The sequence below is a fragment of the Toxorhynchites rutilus genome, chromosome 1 (assembly GCF_029784135.1).
Source record: "Toxorhynchites rutilus septentrionalis strain SRP chromosome 1, ASM2978413v1, whole genome shotgun sequence".
Lineage (NCBI taxonomy): Eukaryota > Metazoa > Arthropoda > Insecta > Diptera > Culicidae > Toxorhynchites > Toxorhynchites rutilus.
The window spans coordinates 191,157,664-191,185,110 of record NC_073744.1 but is presented as its reverse complement, the minus strand read 5'-3'; the positions used below and the strand labels follow the sequence as shown (position 1 = coordinate 191,185,110).

The 27,447-nt window shown below is 40.1% G+C and overlaps 1 protein-coding gene and 1 long non-coding RNA gene across 6 annotated transcripts in view; one reads left to right on the top strand and one right to left on the bottom strand.

Annotated features, from left to right (window-relative positions):
* The window catches only part of LOC129763244 (RNA-binding protein MEX3B), a 90,843-nt gene that overhangs the window by 30,725 nt on the left and 32,671 nt on the right, over window positions 1–27,447 (bottom strand). For all 3 annotated transcript variants that reach the window (XM_055762116.1, XM_055762119.1, XM_055762118.1), the window contains exons 2-3: window positions 1,916–2,269; window positions 1,246–1,825 (exon numbers count right to left, since the gene is read on the bottom strand). The gene's annotated coding sequence lies outside the window, so the exon portion shown is untranslated. The remainder of the gene's footprint in view (window positions 1–1,245; window positions 1,826–1,915; window positions 2,270–27,447) is intronic.
* Window positions 2,450–27,447, top strand: part of LOC129763246 (uncharacterized) — a 29,555-nt gene continuing 4,557 nt past the window's right edge. For all 3 annotated transcript variants that reach the window (XR_008740850.1, XR_008740849.1, XR_008740848.1), the window contains exons 1-2: window positions 2,450–2,590; window positions 2,649–2,889. This is a non-coding gene — a long non-coding RNA (uncharacterized LOC129763246). The remainder of the gene's footprint in view (window positions 2,591–2,648; window positions 2,890–27,447) is intronic.

The following is a 27,447-nucleotide window of genomic DNA, read 5'->3' as shown; positions in this document are numbered from 1 at the left end:
AAAACCATTATTCTGAAAACAGATAGCAAACACTTTAACACTAATATGACACTATAACTTTATCTAAATAGACTGTTCCGAACGCTTGTTTTCGACTTTCAAAAGAAGGGAAAAGAGATCTGCATGGTGGAGTACGATTACGAGTTTGAGTCACTGTATATCGAAAAGTGTTACCAACTTGAAGTTTTATACCTCAATAAAACAATTATTATCAAAAAAAAAAAAAAAAACGGGGCCCATGTTCTCCATCAAATTTACCCAAACCAAGCAGCAACAGCGGCAGAAGCAGTATGATTCACCTTTTTTCTATCGATTCCGCATAGAATTTACAGTGCCAACAATAGCCGACACTCTTCTAGCCGGCGGCGAAAACGAAGAAGGCAAAATAACCAAACACACACACAAAAAAAACACCCCACATTACCGGCAAAATGTCATTGACTTTTTGTCCTTATTTATTACACGATGTTTGTACCCTTTTCCTTGAGAGTAGGGGACGGGGACCAGAGGTGCCAGAGATTTGCGCGATGCATATGCTTTTTAGCCGCCGATGAACTTGCGTGTGCATCTAACAACACAGATCTTCTTCTGTCGGTTCCCTCAAAACAGAGCAAAGAAAAAAACACGGTAAAATCAAATAAAACAGTGCCCCGAGAGTAACATATCATCTAAACAGTCACAGCCTGCTCCTTTGCATTGCATTTGCACGGTTGCATTACTGCGCCTCGGCTTTGTGGGGAATGAATAGCGCGTATTTTTTTTTTTCATTATTTCGATTTGTTTTCAGTGCTTTCTATTTTGCGTGTGGAACGCACCACCAGAGAAGAGCATCGCATCAGTCAGTCAGTCAGTTCAGTGCGCGTTCAGTCAGAGTTTATTCGGCGTTTTCGTTTTCTGCCCAGAAATGTGCTAATTTTAAATTTATTCTAAAACATGAGAAAATGTCATCTAATTACATCGGCCGGCTTTTTGCCCCTGCATCATCATGCAGCTTACAGGTTAGGGAAAAAGCGCGGGCACACACACGCACGGACAGCTGCTCGTCGTTCGCGGAGATATGCCGTCTGTCAAATCGGTACCGGTCTGACAGACAGACAGACTCAGAAATCATAAGTACACAACATATAGAACACAAAAAAAAATGGGACAGGGATACATAAGGGTTATTTTTTTCTGTATATTAAAAAGCCGCAACCAATGTGAAAAACATCCATAGACATCATCATGACACTGTGTTTGACTTACCGTGTTTCTCCTCGTTTTAAAGTTCTGCCTTTGGCTTCCGGATTTGCTTCGATACGATTTTTGCTAGGTTCTCACGTTTTTCAAAGGATTAGTAAGTTCGTGTAGTTGCTTCCTGTTGTTTCCAGTTGATAATTGCGCTACTCGGTTTCTCGTTATTCGTTTTTATTAGGAAGATCTTGCGCGATGACCACTCGCTTTTCTCTTATTTCCGCACTGCGGAATTCGCTCGATTGGTTTTTTGATGTGCGTTAATTAGTTATTTTTTGTTGTTGTTATTGTTAAGAAATACATCTAACTTCTCTGTGAAAAGATTATATGTTTTGCTTCCTCTACGAAGAAATTTTGGTTGTTGAATTTGACTAAGTTCGAGTTAAATATTTTGTCTAGAAAGGTTTTGTTTGATTTTGCTTTAATGATTTTGTTTTCTTCTCACAAAAAGAGATGCGTCACGTGTGAATCTAAATAGATGCAAAAGATTTGACGGTTGACGATTTTCGATTTAGTTGAGTTGAACGCAGACTAAGATGATGAGACAAGGGCGTGTTTTAACATTGCCAAACGGTTGATGATGATTTGCGAGCTGTCAGGGGAAACAAACGAAAATATTCCTCCTGTTTTATCCCGAGTTCCTGTGTTTCAACATTTAAGTTTTCATTCACTCGCTACTCACCTTAAGGACTACGTCAAAACTAGCTAATTAAGGACTCCTCCGGTTGCTGTGTTATGGGTTTCTATTTGATTAGTGGTATATACGCGCGTATTGTTATCGTTACTTTTTTTTCTACCAGCGACAAGTTATTCTCCACAGGCAAAGTCGTATTCAAAGAAGAACTGCTTTCTCTAGAATCTCCTCTGCTGCTGCTGCGCGTCTTAAGCACCTTGAAAATTTCTCTCTTATTGCTATTGGGTAACGTGCGGAACGTTTTGTTGTGTTTTGTTTCGAATTGTATCCGTTTCCTTCGCGCGATGACACTTTCCGATGAAACCTTACGATTCGATTAACGATAAATTCTGTGGTGGTTTTCTGCGGAGGAGAGAATAAAAAGCATGTTTAGTGCATCGTTTGTCAAACTGATGATACTGGAGGCACTGCCTCGGTTCACGGGAGAGGAAAAAAAGGAGGTGGAAACCACAGTACGTAGAATAGAAGGTAAGTGATATTACCTGTGTATACACACGAAGCGCACACACAAAGAAGATAGTAATAAACAATCCTCAATTCGTTCGATGTTCGGAAGTTTTTGCAATATTTCTTGTTTTGAAAAGTTCAAAAAATCGTAAAAAGTGACCAAATCGTTGGTCGAGCCGACGATAATCACGATAGTGTACCGCATTTTCACTGCAGGTAAGGTTTGATGTGATTTTTTATCGATTCCATACTGAACAGTGTTTGTTTACTCCAGCAATATGTCGAAGTGCAACGTCCCGCGATGCCGGAGCTGAAAAATTTTGAAGAAAATCGGATAACTTTCCACCATTTTCCGACCAACAAATTGTTGAGACGGAAATGGTTAAACTTTTTCGAATACAAAAGCTCGTTCGATACGCGAAACATATTTGTTTGTTCGCTACATTTTTCGCCGGATTCTTTTGGGGATACTGTTTTAACCTATAATCAGCAAAGAAGACGTCTTCGTACTGGAGGTAAGTGTGTTTTTTTATATAAATTGTGATGAGATAAATTTTGCTTCTTGGATCTTCCAAAACGTTCCGTTTCAATGGTTTCACACGAAATTCCAAATTTATACATTCACTTCCTGCGAAAGTGCAAAATATTTATTTGCAATCACTTCCGAAGATGATCCGGGATGGAGAAAATGTTTTTCTCGTTTTCCAGAAACGCCAATTTGGTCCCTTAAGTGGCCCCACTACGGCTGAACACTCCAAACTGAGACCAATGAAAGCGTCGCGATGATTCATGATGGATGCTTCAATGAAAGACAAAAAACAGGAAGTGGGTTATATCTATGGTATAACCGCAAGGGTGACGTAGGACTATCGTTGATTTAGAGATCATTTGTTTGAAGTTGAATCTAAATCCATCCTGAATGAATGAATAAATAAATATTTGGGTGACTTCAAAAACGAGAGTGTTACTTTGAAGACTCAAGGTTTTATGCATCCAATATTGGATACAAAAAACCTTGTTCTGAAGAATTGTCTTCAGAAGCTTTCCTGCTAACTGCACTTGATTGACAAATCACAAAACCAAATGTATGTGGTCGCAGTATTATATGGATAGAAAACATTAAAATAAACTCGCTTGAATGTAATTTTCAATTCCAAGGGGAACTGGCAGATTATTTTTCAGCAACGATCATTTCTTTCCAGGTTTCCTCTCGATAACCAGCAAACGAAAAGAGTTGCGCGCGTGTATGTGTGTGTGTGTGGCGGCTGCTTCTATGTCTTCCCGAGGAACCGTATTTCGATGCTGATACTCTCTTGGTCACGAGAGTATCAGCATCGGCTTTTCTGCGCTCCCTCACAGTTAAAACAAACTGATTGCATTTCAGGTCAGGTCAAGCCAGGTAATGAATACCTCGATCCCTCGCCGTTCAGCTCGTTCAGTAACGATGTTGTCTTGTCGATGCCCTCGAGCGTCGTGCACAAATTACGTAACGCTAAAAATCCGAATTCTGAACCACCTCTCCCCCCCCCCTTTCGTAACGCAATTTCCTATCTCTAATAAACAGAAAGTAACGCAACATCTACCCCCTCCCCCCTTATCGCGTTACGTAATTTGTACACGACGCCTCACGAAAAATGAATGGGTTTCACCACCAGAATATCATTTCAGTATGCTTTTCGTGCGTGATTGAATCGAGAGAAGGTGTGGTTTACGATGGCAATTTGGAAGGCAAACTAGAGGAGAATGAACTCTCTGAGTATGAAAATTTCGGCGACTGAGCAATAATCGATTGAAAATTATATAATTTTGGCGATACGAAACATTTTCCGTTTTTCATGTTATGCATCCGTTATTGGATACGAAAATATCCTACTGATGGGAAAGAATAATCTTCAGAAGCTTTCCAGCTAATTACACTTGATTGAAAAATTACGAAATCAAATGTATTTGGTCGCTGTGTTCGCCATATAATTAGAAAACATTAAAATAAACTCTTTCGCATGGATGTATTCTTCAATTCCCAGGGAACTGGCAGATTATTTTTCAGCAACGATTAGATCTTTCCGGAATTTTCTCGATGCTGTATGGCATCCAAACGAAAATTCTCGTTTCAGTTTGGCCTGCAACTTTTCTGAACTCTAATCCATCAAATTTGGAGCCCTGAAAAGGGCCGTTGATTATATGCTAAGCTAATATAGCACCCTCTCCTTGGATTCGACGGGCCAGCTGAATGTCCTTGGGCATGATGTGACGCGTTTTACGTGGATAGCACACAAATTTGTATCTTCGAATAAGCCTCCTGCAGCGTCATAACCGCAGAACTTTGGAAGCGCAAGTCGGTTTTGAAGTCCTGAGCAATTCCACGATCAAAAAGCTGCAAAGGTAGCTTGCGGATCAGCAATTCGGTCGACTTCCGATAGCGATGAATTTCATGCAAAGTTCCCGGTCGATAGCGATGTGGCTTCTTCACCTATCCTGCGGCTGGTGCGCTTATCCGAGCTGCTTTCGTGTGCCTTACCACTGAAAGACTAACCTGCTATCTGCTTGGTCCCAAACAAACGAGTCGTCACGGTGCGAGAGTAGAGTAAGAAATGAACGAAAGCAAAGGAAGCGTCATTTTATAACCTGTTTTCGAAGCTATCATTAAGCTATTGAAACAAGTTTCCGACTCAATAAATAGCAATCATATAACTCTTGGACATTTTATCTTTTGTATGAAATGATTATCACTGTTCCGTTGATCCGAAGCAGAATGAATCACGCTTAAAGAAGGAATGGATTTTTTCTTGGAATTTAGTCAGCAGAAATAATGCCCTTTCCCAACAATTAAAAACGACAAACGGTAAACAGTTTCATCAAAGTGATTTCTTCGATATGGGGATATATTCACTACATCATGTCATATATTTCATATTTTTCATTATGAAATCCATATCCATGGCACCTATCGGTATCGAATTATCATCGACACCACGATTTTCGCTAAATGCTCCTTTCAGTTCGGCCTGTAAAAAACTTTTCTGTACTCTAATCCATCAAATTTGGAGCCCTGAAAAGGGCTGTTGATTATATGCTAAGCTAATATAGCATGCTCTCCTCGGATACGATGGGCCAGCTGGATGTCCTTGGGCATGATGTGACGCGTTTTGCATGGATAGCACACAAATTGGTATCTTCGAATAAGCCTCCTGCAGCGTCATAACCGCGGAACTTTGGAAGCGCAAGTCGGTTTTGAAGTCCTGAGCAATTCCACGAACCAAATGCTGCAAAGGTAGCTTGCGGATCAGCAATTCGGTCGACTTCTGATAGCGACGAATTTCATGCGAAGTTCCCGGTCGATAGCGATGTGGCTTCTTCACGCTTCCTGCGGCTGGTGCGCTTATCCGAGCTGCTTTCGTGGTGCCTTACCACCGAAGGACTAACGAGCTGTCGGCTTAGTCCCGATGAAACGAGTCCTCACGGTGCGAGAGTAGAGTAAGAAATGAACGAAAGCAAGGGAAGTGTCATTTTATAAAACATAAAAGAATCGAATGTAAACCCCACCCTCTTTATTGTATAAGCTTACTGTATACTCACGAATATAATAAGGGTGGGATTTAGATTCTATACTTTTATGGTTTATAAAATGACGCTTCCTTTGCTTTCGTTCATTTCTTACTCTACTCTCGCACCGTGAGGACTCGAGCTCGTTAGTCTTTCGCAGACAGCTCGTTAGTCATTCGGTGGTAAGGCACCACGAAGTCAGCTCGGATAAGCGCACCAGTAGCAGGATAGGTGGAGAAGCCACATCGCTATCGACCGGGAACTTTGCGTGAAATTCATCGCTATCAGAAGTCGACCGAATTGCTGATCCGCAGCTACCTTTGCAGAATTTGGATCGTGGAATTGCTCAGGACTTCAAAACCGACTTGCGCTTCCAAAGTTCCGCGGCTATGACGCTGCAGGAGGCTTATTCGATGATACCAATTTGTGTGCTATCCATGCAAAACGCGTCACATCATGCCCAAGGACATCCAGCTGGCCCATCGTATCCGAGGAGAGCATGCTATATTAGCTTAGCATATAATCAACAGCCCTTTTCAGGGCTCCAAATTTGATGGATTAGAGTACAGAAAAGTTTTTTACAGGCCGAACTGAAAGGAGCATTTAGCGAAAATCGTGGTTTCGATAATAATTCGTTACCGATAGGTGCCATGGATATGGATTTCCTTATGAAGAATATGAAATACATGACATGATGTAGTGAATATATCCGAAGAAATCACTTTGGTGAAACTGCATTATAAAATTATTTGTGTACGAATGCCGCAATCGATAGTCGACTCTAATTTGCGTTGGGTAATTTCCTCGGAGGACTCGATTCCTCCTTTGAACATTAATAATCTCTTTCTGGCAAAACGATGTGGTATGAATCACATTATTTGAATGATAGAATGAAGAAGTTTTCTGCCAATTTCCTTCAACCTCCAAACGTATCTTTTTCCCGTTTGTCGTTTTCGCGTTCGCTAATCCTTTCTCACAACACCCATTTCTCGTTTGAGAAATTGTTGAGTAAACATTGTTTGCCAGTGCGCGTAGAGCGGGAATTCCTAAATATTCATTGCACCTCTAATAAATTGCCGAAAGACGTGGTCTTACGTTGATCGCACTTGATTTAAAAAAATCAAAACGAAATGTATTTGGTCGCAGCATTATATGAGTAGAAAGCAAATAATCGCTCGAAAATGACTTGATTTTCGCGATGTGAAATATTTTTCGTTTTTCATGTTATGCATCCAATATTGGATACGAAAATTTCCACTGATGGGGGAAAAAAATAATCAGAAGCTTTCCTGTTAATTGCGATTGATTGAAAAATAACAAAACCAAATGTATTTGGTTGCAGTGTTATATGGATAGAAAACATTAAAATAAACTCTTTCGCATGAATGTATTTTTCAATTCCCAGGGGAACTGGCAGATTATTTTTCAGCAACGATGATAGCAACGAGAATTCCGCGCGTGTATGTGTGTGTGTGTGTGTGTGGTGGCTGCTCCGATTTTTCAAGCGGAACCGTGGCATCACTCTCCTCCTGATGGATTCCCTTTTGGCCTTAGGTGCACAAACAGGCTCTTGGTGACACCGTTCATCAGCGCTTTCATGATAAACGAAATTAGCTTCACAACAACAGCGACAACATGCTCCAATCGCTGTTCAATCATAACTGAATGGGTTTACGAGCGGCGCTCGCTTATATACCGATTGGTGATTTCAATAGCCTGTTTTGATACAATTTTAAGACTATTGAAACAAGTTTTTGGATGAAAAAGTAACAAGTATATGACGCGTAGACATTTTATCTTTCAAATGAATTGTTTATCATACCATTTCGTTCAGTTGTTTAAGAGCTATTAACGCTCAAAATCTCGGTCTCCAGCGTAACGCTTTCGTTCTCGAAACTTTGGTTTTACACCCCGGTATAGAAATGAAAGACGTAGTCCTACGTCAAAAATCAGCAGTGTTCATCTTTCATCATATTATCAAATTGCGGGAACGACACTGCTTCGATATAACCTCTCCACACATTTGTTCATCGTTTTTTGCGTTATTTTTATAATACAGATGCGATAATTTCACTGTTTTTAATTTTAAAATGATTAACTATTGTTTCATCCCCTGGAAACATATTTTGAGACAGTTCTTTTGTTACAATTTAAAAAAATTCAAAAATGTTCGAATTTATATGAATTCAATCGATGGTTTATTACAATTTTTTGCTTTTTTTCTTTGCCTACCACTACTTGAACAAAGCAGGGAGGAGACTACCTTCTATTCTACGTACTTTGGGTGGAAACATTGTATGACAATTCGGCAACCTAGTTGTCAGTTCGGTATTTTTTTTACTTTAGTTTGTCTCAAAAGGGTTCCTTTATCAGATAGGAAAATTTGATCATGATTCATCCTCAAGTATCAAAGTATGTCACGCAACTATTGAAAACAGCTCAACTTCTGTCTGAAGAATCCAACCAAAGTAGGCTATTGTTCTTTTCGTGCCAGGAACCAATCACATCGGTCGGACGTTGAAAATTCGAAGACTTATTTTCTATCTAACGACAGCACGAGGTTGATTTACGCTTACGATAAATTTGCACGGAAACAATTGGTCTGTCAAGTGGTTTACAGCTGTACATGAAATAACAAGGCCTTCGTCACGAACTAAATAATGGGCTTGAAGGTGTACAACAAAGACTATTACATACTATTACAGCCGGAAGATGTACAGAATGTCTTCGCTAAAGTGATACACACATTTAGTGGTTCTCCGATGTGAACTCTGCCTTACCCCGTTAATCAACTACAGTAATTGTCAAAATAAAGTGCCCCCTCATTTTTTTAATTTCTTTCATAATTCATTGTAATTATTCTTATTCATTATGTTCTTTTTAAGTTTTTTTCATGTTGCATTGAGAAAAATAGAAGTTAGAAAATAGAAGGGCACTGAATAAGTAAAGGGTGTGTCACATCAAATTGCATCACGGAAAAAACGCTGTAGAAATTCGCCCAGTAGACCGATCCTTTTGAAAATTTTAGACAGTAAAATAAAAACTATTAAACAACTTTTGGCATTTTCTTTTTATTCATACTTCGAGCCCAAGCCCGTATGCTCGAACCTTCCTCTTTACCCCGTCCATAAGGTTCTGTACAACGTCAGGTTGTAGTTTTTGACGTAGGACTACGTCTAACCGGAAGATATAGGGGGTGAAATGGAAATCTAGGCACTGAACAAGTAGGAAAAAATGCAAGATTTGGAACGTTTATAACTCGAGCATTTCTCAATAGATCGCAAAAGTTTTTGCATCTATTGATAGGAAATATATCTACGCATCTATCATAACAAATAACATTTCATTTTTCTTGAGATAAATAATTGAATAATTGTGAAATATCAAGCATTGTCAAAATGCACTATGTGCCCATTTTTGATTGGTTCATTTTGTGCTCCTCGAATCGTACCGACCAAAACGGGCAACCAAAGCAGCAGCGAAATAGAATGAAGCACGATTGGAAAGGAAAAAGAATAAAATGAACGAAACATTGGTCGCAGTCTCACACATGCGTAATTCTCGAGCCAGCCAGTCAGCTTAAAAATCCCCGCTCCGCTGCCGTAAGGATCATTCTCATCCAAACCGTACACCACATCGGTTCGCATCACAACACATCAACAAACCAACCCAAGCAGCCATGTCTGGACATGGTAAAGGAGGAAAAGTGAAGGGAAAGGCAAAATCCCGCTCGAACCGTGTTGATCTGGAGTTCCCCGCAAGGGTAGCTAGGCCGAGTGCGTTAGTACCAGTGCACCAGTCCACCTAGCCGGCGTTATATAGTTTCGGCCGCCGAAGTGATCGAGTTAGCTGGCAAAGCTGCTCGCGACGATAAGAAAACCCGCATTCGGAACAGAACACATTCGGTTCGGTGGACATCAGGACAACAGGCAGTTGCAGCGAGTGGCAAACGCAATCGCAAAACGGCATCAGGTAGCAGAAGAAAAAAGTTTGTTCTTTATACAAACTGCTTTGGTGGCAAATCCAGAACAAGGCGGCATCGAGGGCGTTCGAATAGGTTTTTTTCAAAACCACGAGTACAAAGTTTTCTAAATTGGAACCATTCCATAAAACAAGGCGCTTTTCAGGGCCATTAAACCTTCCAAAAAAGAGTTTAGGAAATACAGTTCAATGCTTTCTAAAACATTATCCAAAATAATAATAAAACACAAATTGATTTTTTCATAATTTGTTTGCCAGGATCTGATGAGTATGTGAATTTGGCAGTTGTTCTGAGCTTATTGATAGTTGGGGACTTTCCTGATTATTCAATTTTCACCAATTCTTAAATTGTTTCCAGATTGAAAGTACAGCAATTTACAATTAGTTCGACAGTTAGCTGATTGGACGGACATGTAATGCGACATATTTAGTTGGACATTTTTGTAAACATAGAGATCCAAATTATGACCCCACATTGAAAGTCGACACTGTACCACTGTCATCGCAAATGTTCAATTGCAGGTTAAAATCGCCTCCAATGTGACACTGAGTGGAGCTTCGGCACGTCGCATTGAATGTAATTTACTGTACAACATGTCACAAAGCTGGATGGGAAGAAATTTTCCAACTGTGAAAGCTGTGGCGAGTGGCAAAAAATCGCTAAACAGGAAGGTTTAGCCGAACAAGATGAGGATATCGAGTGATAACAAAACAATAAACTCTTTAGATTGAAGATAATTTTGTGATCCTGAAAAGGACCCTTTTTAGCCTGCATGTGAATCCAACGAGCGAACAAATCGTAATGAATATATTTTTTTTTGCCATCGCTCCCTTTTAACGCTCATTCGTTCGTCTCGTTGGACTCGCCCCTCTGGCTGAGTCTGCCGATTTGTCTCTATCCTGTGAGTGTGTACCGCTAGAGTATAAAACATGCGGACCCCAAACAAATATCTTATTTTCTTTCAAACCGTAAACCCGTGTGGTTGTACGGCATCGGCATCGTGGACGTAACAAAGGAGGACAAGTTAAGGGAAAGGCAAAGTCTCACTCGAGCCGTGCAGGTCTCCAGTTCCCTGTTGGTCGCATTCACTGATTGCTCCGCAAGGGTAACTAGGCCGAACGGATTGGTGCCGGAGCACCAGTATACCTAACAGCGATTATAGAGTTTCGGCCGCCGGAGTGCTCGAGTTGGCTTGCAAAGCTGCTCACGACAATCAGAAAACCCGCATCAAGAACAGAACAGCTTCGGTTCGGCGCTCATCAAGGCAACAATTAGTTTCAGTGAGTGGCAAAGTGTTTCTCCGGCACGTCGCCTTAAATGTAATTTACTGAACAACATGTCACAAGCTGGATTGGAATTTTCCAACTGTGAAAGCTGTGGCGAGTGGCAAACGCAATAGCTAAACAGGAAGGTTTAACCGAACAAGATGGAAATATTGAGTGATAACAAAAACACAACACCAAAGTTTCTTTTCAGAACCATCAACATATTCATAAAGAGTAAACAGTAAACTAATCCATTTTTCAGGTAGATAGGTAGGTATTCACGTAGGAGAAGAAAATAAAACAATATATTTAAAATATATATTTAACAAAAGCTGTCCACTTTGTATAGTCCTACGTCACTCCGGTTATGTCCTCGACATTACCCACCCGCCTTTTTTTGAACAGAAATCCATTTTCTCTTGAAGTCCGCCTCCGATTTGACAACTTTTGGGTTCTTCCGGAGGGCCTGCTTCATAATCGCCCAATATTTCTCTATTGGGCGAAGCTCCGGCGCGTTGGGCGGGTTCATTTTCTTTGGCACGAAGGTGACCCCGTTGGCATCGTACCACTCCAACACGTCCTTTGAATAGTGGCACGAAGCGAGATCCGGCCAGAAGATGGTCGGGCCCTCGTGCTGCTTCAATAGTGGTAGTAAGCGCTTCTGTAGGCACTCCTTAAGGTAAACCTGCCCGTTTACCGTGCCGGTCATCACGAAGGGGGCGCTCCGCTTTCCGCAAGAGCAGATCGCTTGCCACACCATGTACTTTTTGGCAAACTTGGATAGTTTCTGCTTGCGAATCTCCTCCGGAACGCTGAATTTGTCCTCTGCGGAGAAGAACAACAGGCCCGGCAGCTGACGAAAGTCCGCTTTGACGTAGGTTTCGTCGTCCATTACCAGGCAATGCGGCTTCGTCAGCATTTCGGTGTACAGCTTCCGGTTTCGCGTCTTCCCCACCATGTTTTGCCTTTCGTCGCGGTTAGGAGCCTTCTGAACCTTGTATGTACGCAGGCCCTCCCGCTGCTTGGTCCGCTGGACGAATGAACTTGACAAATTCAGCTTATTGGCGACATCCCGGACCGAACTTCTCGGATCACGTCTAAACTGCTTAACTACGCGCTTGTGATCTTTTTCACTGGCGGAGCATCCATTTTTGCCGTTCTTCACCTTCCGGTCGATGGTTAGGTTCTCGAAGTATCGTTTTAGTACTCTGCTGACTGTGGATTGGACGATTCCCAGCATCTTACCGATGTCCCGATGTGACAACTCCGGATTCTCGAAATGAGTGCACAGGATTAATTCACGACGCTCTTTTTCGTTCGACGACATTTTTCCAAATTTACGAAATTTATTCCCAACGTGTTCTATACACTCTTATCTGATTATAAGCGAAAGCTGAAGATATAATTCCTAAAAATTAAATTTCTACAGCGTTTTTTCCGTGATGCAATTTGATGTGACACACCTTTTAGGAAAAAATTAAAGATTTCGAACGCTTATAACTCGAGCATTTTGACGTAGAACTACGTCTTTCAGGATGGGTGCCAAATCAGAAAACAGATTTTATGAAATAAAGTTAACGTTAATAACTATTTTCACTGTGAAAGAATTTTCATTATTTGCATACCAATCGAATCGGTAATTTGATTGATATGCTATACATTATAATTCGCTGATCTCTAAACGGTTTAAATTCATGAAAACTGCCGATTTGTATGCTAACACTACCCGTATTTCGAATGCTTATAACTCGAACATTTTTTAACAAATCGGAAAGATGTTTGCATCAATTGATAGGAAATATTTCTTCGCGTCTATCACAATTAATAAAATATTAATTTTCATGAGATGAACAGTTGAATAACTGTAAAATTTCAAGCGTTATTTAAACGCCCTAACTGCTAAGTTTTGATTGGCCCGATTAATGGTTTCCCCAACACAGACTTCAAAATCGATGTACCTGTGGAAATCCGCTCTGCAAATATATATGTAAGTCGGGGGTGTTTTTGTTCCCACCGAGCTGTGTTTCCCTAACACGGACTTTAAAATCAATGTACCTGGGGGAATCCGCTTTGTCAAATGCATGCAAGTCAGGGATATTTTTTGGTGTTGAGTACTTTTGTACTCGTTTGTCGTTGTGCAGACAGGAATACTTTTAAACTGAGAAGCCTGGGAAAATCGTCATTTCAGATACTAGAGGTGAATGAACTTCCGTGATTCGAGAGTTACGTGAATATTAGATGTACAATAATTTCAGAGGGAAAACGTAAAATACAACAATCGTTTGACAATTGTTCCGTTCACATATTTTGGTAGCAAACAAGTGGATTGCATAATTGCGTAGTTCTACGTCGAAAATATGTGGTCGTGTCCTAGATACAGCCCCTTGCAATTTTTTAGTTCACAAATTTTCTGTATTTAGATTATCTTTTCTGTTAAATAATATTATTTAGGTGGCCCCGATTAATATGTGAACCGATCGGATTCTAGGTTATCTACTTGCAATTCCGGAGAAGGATCTTTAGTGGTTTGAGCTGGGAAACGTGGGAAAATTTGAAATGGGAATTTTAAACAACATGATTGAAGGTTTGCACAAAACGATTTTTCAGGTTATTTAGCGTGCTGGAGAACGTCAACTAATTATTAAAATGCTAAAACTAGTCAGGAAATCCTTTCATCACTAGTACATGAGATTAGAATCGTTTTGATTCCATTTTAAGAGTCTTCTGGTCTAGAACTAAACAAACTAAAAGAAAGAGTTACTGAAAATGAAAACTGCGCCACCAAACTCACATGATCACATTTGTCAACATCGAGGCACCGACTCAACCAGAATGGCTTCAGAATTCCGCGTGGATAGCAGCACTTTGCTGCTGCTTTCAGCCGGCTAAATGACCTCCAAAAAGCCGCCGAAGGCCTTTGATCCCAATTACCGAGAACGATTCTAAACATTTCAAATTTTGTCTCGAACGGCAACGAAAAATACAAAACACAGAAATGAAGAGAGAGAAAAAAAACATTGTATACGCATTGGAGCAAAATTTCAATAAAACAAAAAACACTCGTGCGTCACGGCCATTTATCCGAGCGATGGAATCTTTCTCACCCTTGTTTTGTTTCTTCAGTCTCGATCCCGAGAGCCACGATCACGGATCGAAGATAGGCTTCGGCCTCGGCTCTTAAAGCTAGAGAGTGGTTACCGGAGAGCGCGAGAGATAGAGCGAGTGGCAAATAAGGTAGAAAGGAAGCAAAAAGCAGATCTTTCTTCGCCAGAATGGTGCGCCGAAAGGAACGATCAAGAGTTGCGGCTGCCCGTGGTGCTTCTTTTTCGCCACCTTGCCCGGAGATCGGGCCTTCTTCTCGAGTGGCCTTGAACATATGTACCTGACTGCCTCTTGGCTCCCATTATATACGTATACACAGATACACGGCTGACTCGGTAAGTTCTCCAAGACCGTAGAGAGTTGATTGTACGAGTTCGAGCGGAGGTGATCAAACTTACGTCTTCATTCGGAAAGATCTGCGCATTGTGTTGTGCCTGCTTGCTTGCCTTTCTGTTATGCTGTTTCGTTTCGCAAGTTCGTTCTGTGGCTGTTCTTTTTCGCTTCTACCGTGGAGGAATCGAGGTGACGACCGGGGACGGTGTGGTGTGGTAGAGTAATAGTTTCCAGCACCATTCCTACCGGAAGGCATTAGCATTCTAGTATTATTTTCCTCTATTCTCGGCTCCGGCTAGAAAAGTGTGAGGCTCCACCAAGGGTTGATGCCTTCTTGTGTGTTCAGCCAAATGGGGAACACCAGTTCGCAACACGTATCGGGCTTTTTGTTGTATCACCTTGGGACAAGACGCGAGCGGTCGTCGTTGATTGGGGTGTTCCAATTTTAGGTGTGATGGAATAATTTTACGAATAATTGAACTTCAAATCGCCTATTCTCGGGTAGTTAGCCTATATATGTTCTCTTCGGTAAAGTGTTATGGTTCTCGGCATATCTCTCTAGAAAAATGGTAAACAATCCAACAGAATTTTTAATCATCACGCAAAAGATCATGCTAATAGATTGATTGCGAGCTCTGGCAGAACAAAGTGCCCCCCAGGCTAGAAGAATTAAAGCATGCCGAAAGCGGAACAACTCCGTAATAACAGTAGAGGGAAGAAGAACTCCGGACCTGTGCGCTTCCTCTCCTCATTAACACGATTCCTCCGCAAAACTGCCCCGCTCCATTTGGGTGGTTATTATTGCGTGGAAGAGTGGCGACCTCAGCCCGACCCGACGATTTTCGGTCTGTCGACATGCGTTGTGCTAAATCTGACGGAGGTTTTTATGCGTGAACGCCCAACCTCACACTGGTGATCCGCCCGGTTCCACCAGCCAGCGGTAATTGCGTATAAATATTCGAATGGCTTTATTTGTTTATTCGTCTAATTAATGGAGTACATGCGGGTAAAATATAATGATGTATATGATTTACCACCCAGAAGCCTTGTTACAAAAGGGGCTTTGCCCCGGTGCAAGGTGGGTAATTTGACACTACCCTTCTGGTATGCATACACTTAAGTGTGTGATTCATCCCCCCCAAATGAGTTTTTCAACAGCGACAACCCCTTTGTATTACCTTTTTTGTTTTTGAGCACCACTTCATAGCGTCTTTACTCAAATTTCATTCTTGAACCGACTGATGATGATTTTTTTTTATGTGGTGGGGATTTTTTTCCTCCACATTTCAACATTATTTAGAACGCTTCGTTTCAGTTTCTATGCGAAACATTGCGAAAGTTTCACCCGGGTTTCGTCCTATTGTTTATGTTATGACGATGTCAGTGTCATCACAGTAACTAGCGATGTCCGACAATCGTTCGATTAATCGTTTTATCGAATGCTAACTACAAAAATTAATGATTAATCGAATGATTAAAACGCAACAATCGAAGCGAACGATGTTTGAATCTGAGTAACTTTATATACATATACAGAGGTACATTAAATATACCAGACTTCAGGTACAATCTAGGCATAACGTAAACAAGTTAATTATGTGTTTGTACCCATAACGTCCGATTTAATCAACGAGGTGTATTTGTATTGCTGGAATTTCAATTCTTCTTCGAAAACTGTTCGTGTTTGGATTGTGTAACACGAATAATATGTTTGTATTGTTTGTATTGAGATAAAAAAAGATTTTTTAATATCGCTACGTTTTGTAATAACCCACATATCTTCAAATGTTTTTCAACGTAGCTCCTAACATATATTTTTACCATAATGATGTATTTGGAAAAATTGTTGGAAATTGTAAGCAAATTCATATAATTTCATGAACATGACAGTGTAACACGACAAATATGTTAAAAGGGCCTATTTACTATAGAAAAGACAATAAATTAGAAAAAAAATTAGAATATCTCGAGAATGGCTGCATTTAGAAGGAGATTGATAATGAGCTTTTTTGTTTCAAATCACACCAGAACATACAAAAATTCAAAGTTTCGAAAATTCGTAAAAAATCGATGTTCCACAAAGTTTGTCAAAAATAGTTTTACTATCTTGGACACATTATGAATTTTCTACATGACTTCTGTTTTATATGAGAAAAAAAATAAAAAATACATATTTTGGATATTAAAGTTTTTTATCGTAAATTAAAAAAAGAGTACTATTTTTTTTCTCAGTGTAATTTTTTTCACTTTCAAACATCAATACTTTCTAACTCCTTCTAAGACACGGTTTTTGGTACGATAGTTTTTGAGATATAAATTATCAAAGATATCTCCTACTAAAATCGATACGCCATATTGGAAAGTTACACTTGAGTCAAAAAATTCCCAATTGCTGTGGCAAACTCATATTTCCTCCAACACAAACGGAATACAAACTTTCATTCGAATCAAAAATACATGTGTTTTATAATCTGCATTCTCAGGACGATTTAATTTGGAATTGCTCATTTACACTAAATTTACCGTGTCCGTGATGTCTCATTCCACCTCGTCCGAACACTTTTGTTCTCATATCTTTTGTAAATTCGCGTTAACGGCATCGACAGTTTGTGTTCCAATTGGTGAGGCGAAAACGGTAAAGGCTTTTCATGTGGAATGAACAACTTTTAATGTGAAAATTATGAATGAAATACAATATATAACAATCCCGTGTCACGATGTTCGTGGTCGAACTCCTCCGAAACAGCTCGACCAATTTTGATGATTATGCGCAAGAAAAATGTGAGGCATGGGAATAGGTCATAAAATATATATCATACCACTAGGATACAGATTACCGTATATTCAGTACCGATTCAGTGTCTTAGAATATCAACAAATATTCACGAGAAACGAATATGATTTTGTTCCAGTGTAAATGACTTTTTTTCAGCTTGAAACACACTGCCCTCATTATATTGATGACAATAACAAACGAGTTCATTTTGTTCATATCGCTGTTGCTTGAACAAATTTGCTATAATGAATGAATGCGACATTGAGTGGGGTTCATAACTTCGCTGCTATTTATAGTTTGGATATCAAAAGCAACAAATTGATATTCATCACATCCGAAACGATATTCGTTCTGGCAGTGAATTTAAGTTCAAAATAAATTTTATTTGGCGAGACGGTAGCAACGGCATATGCAGAATGGATACAACGAGTGGTTTTAGCTACCGTCAAGTCATTTGCGACATCGGGAATTTCATAAGGAATTTTCGATTACGGCATCCAGCAACTGCAAAACCAAACCGCACACAGCAGCCTCAGGTTAGAAGTTAACAACAGCTGATATTCAGTTGGCTGAAATGAATTTCAGTTCTGATGTTTCCGATAATCAAGATGAAAATGACACTGGGTGACAAATTCAATTTTTATAACCATACTTTTTCATTCCCCTGCCCTCATCCCCCATTTCTCCATCGTGATTTCAATATTTTTCATAAAGAATATCCAAATAATAAATCTATCTACCGTTCGTTTTTCAACAAAACGAATTTATTTACGTTGTTGAATGAAACAAGTAGCGCCTTGTCCGCTTCTTTGAACTTTCATTCACAACATGCGTAATTCGTCTAAAGCCTGACGCACCACCGACAAATAGAAAGCCTTATTGAATGAGCACAATTGCAATTATTGAAATTAGTGTCAGTATCTGTGTCATCAGTACTGTAAACACCGACTGGAGAGCATGTGTGTAGATACAATGCACATACTCTTTAAGCCTTTGCCGGAATCATGGAAGGCAACTGCACGCTGACGCGATAAATTGTGATTCGAATATAAACTAATAATCTGGAGTTCATCGTCAACACACACCGTTCTCTATCGTTTTCTTCAATGGCGCTAACGTTCCTGTTATCTGCGCTTGTTGCACAAAATTGTAGTGGCGTGATTGTCATGAGTAGAGCGAATATCCACAACAATCCTCGTTTTTTATGCCCAATGATGATCTTGCGTATGAAAGCATATCTGATTTTGAAACAATAATCCGCTGGGTCAGCGGCGTTGATGATATGTTTGAGTATCTGCAAATCAACTTGAAATTTTCGAACGACGAACGAGTGCGATAGGAAAGTATGGATTTTGAGCAACGAAATCGCTTATTTTTAACCCAGCGTAATTGGCAAATTGGCTAACGTAAATCCTAGAAGTTCTTCTTCTTCTTCAATGGCACTAACGTTCCTAGAGGAACTTCGCCGTCTCAACGTAGTATTACTTGCGTCATTTTTATTAGTACTTAGTTGAGATTTCTATGCCAAATAACACGCCTTGAATGTATTCTGAGTGGCAAGCTCTAGAATACGCGTGATCACAGTGCAAGTCGGAGGAAATTTCTTTGACGAAAAATTCCCCCGACCAGAACGGGAATCGAACCCGAACACCTGGCATGTTAGTTATGACGCTAACCACTCGGCCAAGGGAGCACAAATCCTAGAAGTTACTTATTTCTAATATCTCGCGAGCATGCTCAGCTGAAAACGAAATTCAGAGGTTAGGAAAGCCAGACATAAACACCCCTTCCGACGACTTGTGGGCGATGCATGATTCAATAGTGGCTGAAAGCAATCGCGTTCATGGAAATGACAACGTCAGAGGAATTCCCGTTCAACTGAGGCAGTAATTGAATATTGCACTCGCTCCAGTGAGTTGCGACCCACGTATGCTGTGAATTCCAGCGCAATACCCAAACGTTCATGAAATTATCGTGAGATTCCTATGTAATTCATCTATGTCTTAGATCCTTCTGCACTTTCGTTTTTAAAAGCAGAGCAGGCTAAGTGAAGAAACTGGTTGTCCGACTTATACGAGATCTTGTTCCTGCAATCGATAGAAGTGTTTGGTTCTCCATGAACTATCGTATTTCTCGAATGTGCGAGGTTGCAGTGCACCAGTGGCCGAGTGGTTAGCGTCTCACATTGTCATGCCGGGTGTTCGGGTTCGATTCCCGTTCTGGCCGGGGGATTTTTCGTCAAAGAAATTTCCTTCGACTTGCACTGTGGTCACGCGTATTCAAGAGCTTGCCCCTCGGAATACATTCTAGGCGTGTTATCTGGCTTAAGAAATCTCAACTAAGTATTAATAAATGACGCTAGTTAATGCATACGTTGAGACGGCAAAAGTTCCACAGGGAACGTTAACGCCATTCAAGAAGAAGAAGAAGCGAGGTTGCGGTTTTATACTGTATCGTATCAGTGTACTGCATTGAGAACGGCACCGAAATGATCCAACGTAAAATTGGACTTTTTGACGGCTTTTACCCATTGCATTAACCTATAAATGTATATAACATGTAGATAAAAATTGTACATAACATAGAAATAATATGAGGGGCTCAAAATGAAAAGGGTGTAAGTGACATAATCGATTTCTCTATATCGACTCTCTCTTTTGGTCATAACTTAGCTGCAAACACATTCCCAGCTGTATTTGACAAAGTGGAAGATATGTCAGAACCTCATCTATCGGAATTTAAAGCAAACTCTAATTGGAACGTTTCTGCAATGGAGTTATTAACTTAAGAAAAAGTTGATGAAGAGAAAACGATCGAATCACTTACAGAAAGGGGTGTATTATTATGAGCCCACTCATATATAAAATAAAAGAATCGATGTTTTAGATATTCAAATTGTTAGAAAATACCTCCAATACCTCAAGAATGTATGGATATATGCAATGAATCGTGTTATGCTAATACATAGAACAGATAAAGTGTTTGTCACATCAAATTGCATCACGGAAAAAACGCTGTAGAAATTTAATTTTTAGGAATTATATCTTCAGCTTTCGCTTATAATCAGATAAGAGTGTATAGATCACGTTGGCCATGCTTCACTGTCAATTTTCCGTAAATTTGGGAAAATGTCGTCGAACGAGAAAGAGCGTCGTGAATTAATCCTGTGCACTCATTTCGAGCATCCGGAGTTGTCACATCGGGACATCGGTAAGATGCTGGGAATCGTCCAATCCACGGTCAGCAGAGTACTAAAACGATACTTCGAGAACCTAACCATCGACCGGAAGGTGAAGAACGGCAAAAATGGATGCTCCGTCAGTGAAAAAGATCACAAGCGCGTAGTTAAGCAGTTTAGACGTGATCCGAGAAGTTCGGTCCGGGATGTCGCCAATAAGCTGAATTTGTCAAGTTCATTCGTCCAGCGGACCAAGCAGCGGGAGGGCCTGCGTACATACAAGGTTCAGAAGGCTCCTAACCGCGACGAAAGGCAAAACATGGTGGGGAAGATGCGAGCCCGGAAGCTGTACACCGAAATGCTGACGAAGCCGCATTGCCTGGTAATGGACGACGAGACCTACGTCAAAGCGGACTTTCGTCAGCTGCCGGGCCTGTTGTTCTTCTCCGCAGAGGACAAATTCAGCGTTCCGGAGGAGATTCGCAAGCAGAAACTATCCAAGTTTGCCAAAAAGTACATGGTGTGGCAAGCGATCTGCTCTTGCGGAAAGCGGAGCGCCCCCTTCGTGATGACCGGCACGGTAAACGGGCAGGTTTACCTTAAGGAGTGCCTACAGAAGCGCTTACTACCACTATTGAAGCAGCACGAGGGCCCGACCATCTTCTGGCCGGATCTCGCTTCGTGCCACTATTCAAAGGACGTGTTGGAGTGGTACGAAGCCAACGGGGTCACCTTCGTGCCAAAGGAAATGAACCCGCCCAACGCGCCGGAGCTTCGCCCAATAGAGAAATATTGGGCGATTATGAAGCAGGCCCTCCGGAAGAACCCAAAAGTTGTCAAATCGGAGGCGGACTTCAAGAGAAAATGGATTTTTGTTCAAAAAAACTACAACCTGACGTTGTACAGAACTTTATGGACGGGGTAAAGAGGAAGGTGCAAGCATACGGGCTTTGGCTCGAAGTATGAATAAAAAGAAAATGCCAAAAGTTGTTTAATAGTTTTTATTTTACTGTCTAAAATTTTCAAAAGGATCGGTCTACTGGGCGAATTTCTACAGCGTTTTTTCCGTGATGCAATTTGATGTGACACACCCTTTATTTGATACGAAAAAAATAATTCAATTCAAATTTCATATATCCATACACCGTTTCCACTCCACACCAACGACACACGAAGTGCTGCTGTCAACGTGAATTCTTCATGTTGAAATCAGAATTCGATGGAATGTTGGACCGTTGAAGATGCTTTGGTAAACCAAACAGCAATCGCAGTACCACTAGTAACTCGGATAAATACTAGTCATAACAAATACAAATAATAACGGTTGAAAATTGCTGACAAATAAATAATATTAATCATGTATGCTAATTATTTTTTCTTAGTGTGGCGATTAATCGATTAATCGAATATTTTGGGAAAATTAATCGCATCGAATAATAAACAGCTGAAAAATGTTCGTTTAGTTGATGAAAGATTAATTTTAAAAGTCGGACATCACTAGCAATGATATTACCATTGATCTATGGCGGCGTGGACACTGGATGCAGAAAAGTGGTCGTACGAATTGTATGCGATAGTGAAGGTAAACAACCACATTGAGTTGTATTGGTGTGGTAACATTGCTTCGTTCGAATTCGCCAGCTTCTATCGAACAAAATTGTTTATTTCTCTTCGTCAGTAATCGCACAATCAAGTTTTCGTGCGTACTCCGATCCAGTGTCACCTCGCCCTAAGGTTACCACTTTTCTGCATCCAGTGTCACCGCCGCCTTAGCCTAAGGGTAAGGTGACATTGGCTCGGAGTACGCACGAAAATTTGATTGTACGAAGAGAAACAAACAATTATGTTTGATAGAAGCTGACGAGTTCGAACGAAGCAAGGGGGAAGCAATGTAATCACATCAATACAATTCGTACGACCACTTTTCTGCATCCAGTGTCACCGCTGCCTAAAGGTTCGCCCATCCGAAGCAAACAAGCGCCTCGGCAAGTTGCTCGCGCTAGATCCCAATCAGCGGGCGGCGAGACGGGAAGCTCCAATCAAGCTCGCGTGATAATAAACCCCGCAGCGGTGGATCAGAGAATCATAACATTAAAATGCAAGAATACCCTTTCGCGTGGCCACTCTTTCGCGGCAGAACCACACGCACAATTGAGATACATATTTAGTAGATTCGCACAGTGTAATGAATAATCAGCAGCGGTAACGCTACAAACCATCGATAATACCGTGATGGGGCACCACACGAAACGTGGTATCAGTGTATCCGAATCATCGCCATCGCTAGATCCGGGTCAAGGCCCTGTGTGTGTTGCTCCTAGAATCGAAGCAAGAAGGTCAAGGCGACTCCGGCGCGGAAGCAAGCCAATGATCAGCAGCAGCAGCAGCAGCCACTTACGAGCGAGACAGCAGAGAGCGATCCCAAACTCCTAGCTTTACTAGTTTCAAGGTCTACTTGCTACTCGCCGGTTGTGTGAACCTTCTCCAGAAGTCAAAGGAGAGGCGCAAAAAAAAAAAACGCCGAGAGATACAAGACACACGGTCACTGATGATCGAGGAGAAGACGAAGAAGAAGGCTCATTTCGGAATGGGAATAATTTGATTAATCTTAACAACGTGGTCGCGCATTTCAAGTTTATGTCGGACAATGGGAGCACATGTTTCCTCGTTTTATGGCTTTATGTTTGCGTGCGAAGAAGTACACGAAAAAAGCGGAAAGGCGTAAAGTGCGTACGACATATGACTGACAGAGAGGTGCGATAAGAGGGGTTCTCTGATGTTGATTATTTGATATGCTCAAATCAAATGTTCATACTCGACGAGCAAATATTCGTTAATTATGTTTACAGGCTCAAATTATTATCTATAAGGCGTTTGTTTCATCTCGCCGAACGGTTAGTTATAAATATACTAAGGATTAACTGTCACTGAAAAATTATTTGCAGCATTCAGCCTAATTTTGGCTGCGTTCAGTTGTTTACAATCGAATCAAAAAGATGTTGCCACCATTTTGCATAGAAGTATAAAACTGCACAGTCTTTCTCCCGAGCAACGGAACCCGATTGTGCCCAAATGGGGAACCTTGCATTTTCACCTTTATCGAAGAAAAACAGTAAAATGTATCGAATTTTCTCTTTGTTGACTTCCATTGTTAACACATCAAAAAAAAATTTTAAGCGTGAAATGTCACCCTTACAACGAACATAAATTTGAAATTGTTTGATCAATACAGTGGAACCCTGATTATCCGCGAACGGATGATCCGCGGTGCGGTTTATCCGCCAAAGGGAGTTCCATAGTAATTCTATGAATCTTCCCTAAATTTGTCAATGAGTGGTAGGTTTTTGTTCCATTGTTTTGGTAAATATTTGACAACTGTCAATAGTGGTAGGTTTTTGTTCCTTTGTTTTGGTAATTATTTGACAACTGGTGTATACGACCTTACATTCTTTCTTGAATGGCGTTAACGTTCCCTGTGGAACTTTTGCCGTCTCAACGTATTCATTAACTAGCGTCGTTCATTAATACTTGGTTGAGATTTCTATGCCGAATAACACGCCTTGAATGTACTCTAAAGTGGCAAGCTCTAGAATACGCGTGACCACAGTGCAAGCCGGAAGAATTTTCTTTGACGAAAAATCCCCCAACCAGAACGGGAATCGAACCCGAACACCCGGCATGATAGTGTGGGACGCTAACCACTCGGCCACGGGTGCACACACGACCTTACATATTGATAGTTTAATGATTCCTGTATTGATAAAACATGGTTTTCATGCTGAAATACCTTTTTTGTGTTTGTACCTCATTTTTAGTCATTTATTGTGTTATCCGCGATTTTCGTGATTCGCGGTTAGCTTGCCCGACTATTCCGCGGATAATCGAGGCTCTACTGTACTATACGAGATATCGATCACTGGAGCCATCTATCGGGAAAATAATGGATTTCTTTTTCCCCAACCTAATATAAACGAACTATGCGCTCACCCCTCGGCAGAACACACACGCGCTCAGATGTCCCTGATTTTCTGCTCTGTCTGTCCATGCGATCGATTCCGAGCTATGGTGGTCGGCCTGCCCGCTACTAGCAGACGCGCGGAATACAATGGTGTTACTCTTTGGCTTGTCCTTGACTTCAAGAAAAACTTTTCACAAATTCCAATCATGATCATCGCTGTTAATTCGAATTCAAACCAAGCGACGTGACAGCGGAGGCGCCCGAGGGCGCTTTGGTAACAGTAGTTGGGGCGTGCCGAAATGAAACCAATCCGCGAAACTTGGCTCATAATGGAATAGTCTGTGTAGTGTTGTCCTTCTGCGGGATATAATTGAACTGTTAGATTTTTGGTGCTCGCGGACCCGGTAGACTCGAATGCACGTGTGTCATTTTTTCTCGCCGGGGCTCAAAACAGTACTTCTGTGGGTCTCTTCCTGTTCGATCGCAAATCATGTTTGCTGGTGAGTAATTCCAAATGAAATCGACAAATGACAAAACATGAGTATTTTTGATTCGAATGAAAGTGTGTATTCCGTTTGGGTTAGAGGAAATATGAGTTTTCCACAGCAATTGGGAATTTTTTGACTCAAGCGTAACTTTTGAAAAGGGCGTATGGATTTGAGTAAGAGAAATCTTTGATAATTTATATCTCAAAAACTATGAGTCGTACCGAAATAGTGTATTAGAAAGAGTTATAGAGTATTGATGGTTAAATATGAAAAAAATGTACACTGAGAAAAAAAATATTTCTCTTTTTTTATTTACAAAATAAAAATTCAATTCGCAATATCCGAAATACATATTTTTTAATATCTTTTTCTTATTTTTTCATACAAAATAGAAGTCATGCAGAAAATTTAAAAAATGGGCCCAAGATGGTAAAACTATTTTTGACGAACTTTGTGGAACATCGAATTTTTAGGAATGCTCGAAACTTCGAATTTTTGTATGTTAACAATCATTTTTAGCCACAAATTATGAATCCTGATGTGATTTAAAACAAAAAAGGTTATTATCAATCTCCTTCTAAATGTAGCCTTTCTCGAAATATTTAAAAAAATATTTCTAATTTAGTGTCTTTTTTATAGTAAATAATCCCTTTTAATATGTTTGTCGTGTTATAATAATTTCCGTCATGTTAATGAAATTTTTTGAATTTGCTTATAATTTCCAACAACTTTTCCAAATACATCATCATGGTTCATTTTTTGACTCAAGCGTAACTTTTGAAAAGGGCGTATCGATTTGAGTAAGAGAAATCTTTGATTATTTATATCTCAAAAAATATGAGTCGTACCGAAATAGTGTGTTAGAAAGAGTTATAGAGTATTGTTGGCTTAATTTGGAAAAGGTATACACTGAGAAGAAAAATAAGTACTCTTTTTTTTATTTACAAAATAAAATTTTAATTTGCGATATCAAAAAATATTTTTTCATATAAAATAGAAGTCATGTAGAAAATTAAAAAAATGGGCCCAAGATGGTAAAACTATTTTTGACGAAATTTGTGAAACATCGAATTTTTAAGAATTTTCGAAACTTCGAATTTTTGTATGTTAGCAATTATTCTTAGCCACAAATTATGAATTCTGCTGTGATTTAAAACAAAAAAGGTTATTATCAATCTCCTTCTAAATGCAACCATTCTCGAGATATTTAAAAAAATATTCCTAATTTATAATCTTTTTTATAGTAAACTAGCTGTCCCGGCAAACTTCGTCTCGCCCAAAATTTGTTTTTTGTTATCAATACCTTCAAACATTCACGTTTTCTTACTAAGCGCAAGTTCATGAGTCCAATCGCAGAACTGTTCATTGATTGATCTTCTAGTCGACCCCGACCACAATTCTCGAGTAATACAAAAAATTGTGTTCCATTTGCATGGCAGCCTCCCCTAAGAGAGGGGAAGGAGTGTCTAACCACCGTAAAACATTTATTGCACCCTAAAACCTTCACATGCCAAATTTGGGTTCGTTTGCTTGATTAATTCTCGAGTAATGCAGAAATTTGTGTTTCATTTGTATGACAGCCCTCTCTAGAGAGAGGGGTGGAGTGTCTAACCACCATAGAAACATTTCTTGCACCCTAAAACCTCCATATTCCTAATTTGGTTTCATTTGTTTGATTAATTCTCGAATAATGCAGAAATTTGTGTTTCATTTATATGGCAGCCTCCCCTAAGAGAATCTTACCACGATAGAATCATTTATTGCACCCTAAAACCTCCACATGCCAAATTTCGTTTCAATTGCTTGATTAATTCTCGAGTAATGTAGAAATTTGTGCTTCATTTGTATGGCAGCCCCCCCCCCCCCCCCTTAGAGAGGGGGGTGGAGTGTCTAACCACCATAGAAACATTTATTATACCCTAAAACTTCCACATGCCAAATTTTATTCCATTTGCTTGATTAATTCTCGAGTTATGCAAAAATTTGTGTTTCATTTGTATGGCAGCCCACCCTTAAAGAGGGGGGTGGAATGTCTAACCACCGTAAAAACATTTATTGCACCCTAAAACCTCCACATGCCAAATTTGGTTTCGTTTGCTTGTTTAACTCTCGAGTAATGAAGTAATTTATGTTTCATTTGTATGACAGCCCCCCCTTAGAGAGGGGGGAGGGGTCTGGAAATATTAAAAGAACCTTCCCCGACCCCAAAAACATACCAATTTTCATGTCGATCGGTTCAGTAGTTTCCGAGTCCATAAGAATCAGACAGACAGACAGACAGAAATCTATTTTTATATATATAGATAGATAGATAGATAGATAATCTCTTTTAAGTTGTTTGTCGTGTTATACCGTCATGTTCATGAAATTTTATGAATTTTCTTATAATTTCCAAGAATTATTTTGATTGGTTGAAGTTTGTATTAAGATAAAAAAGATTTTTTAGTT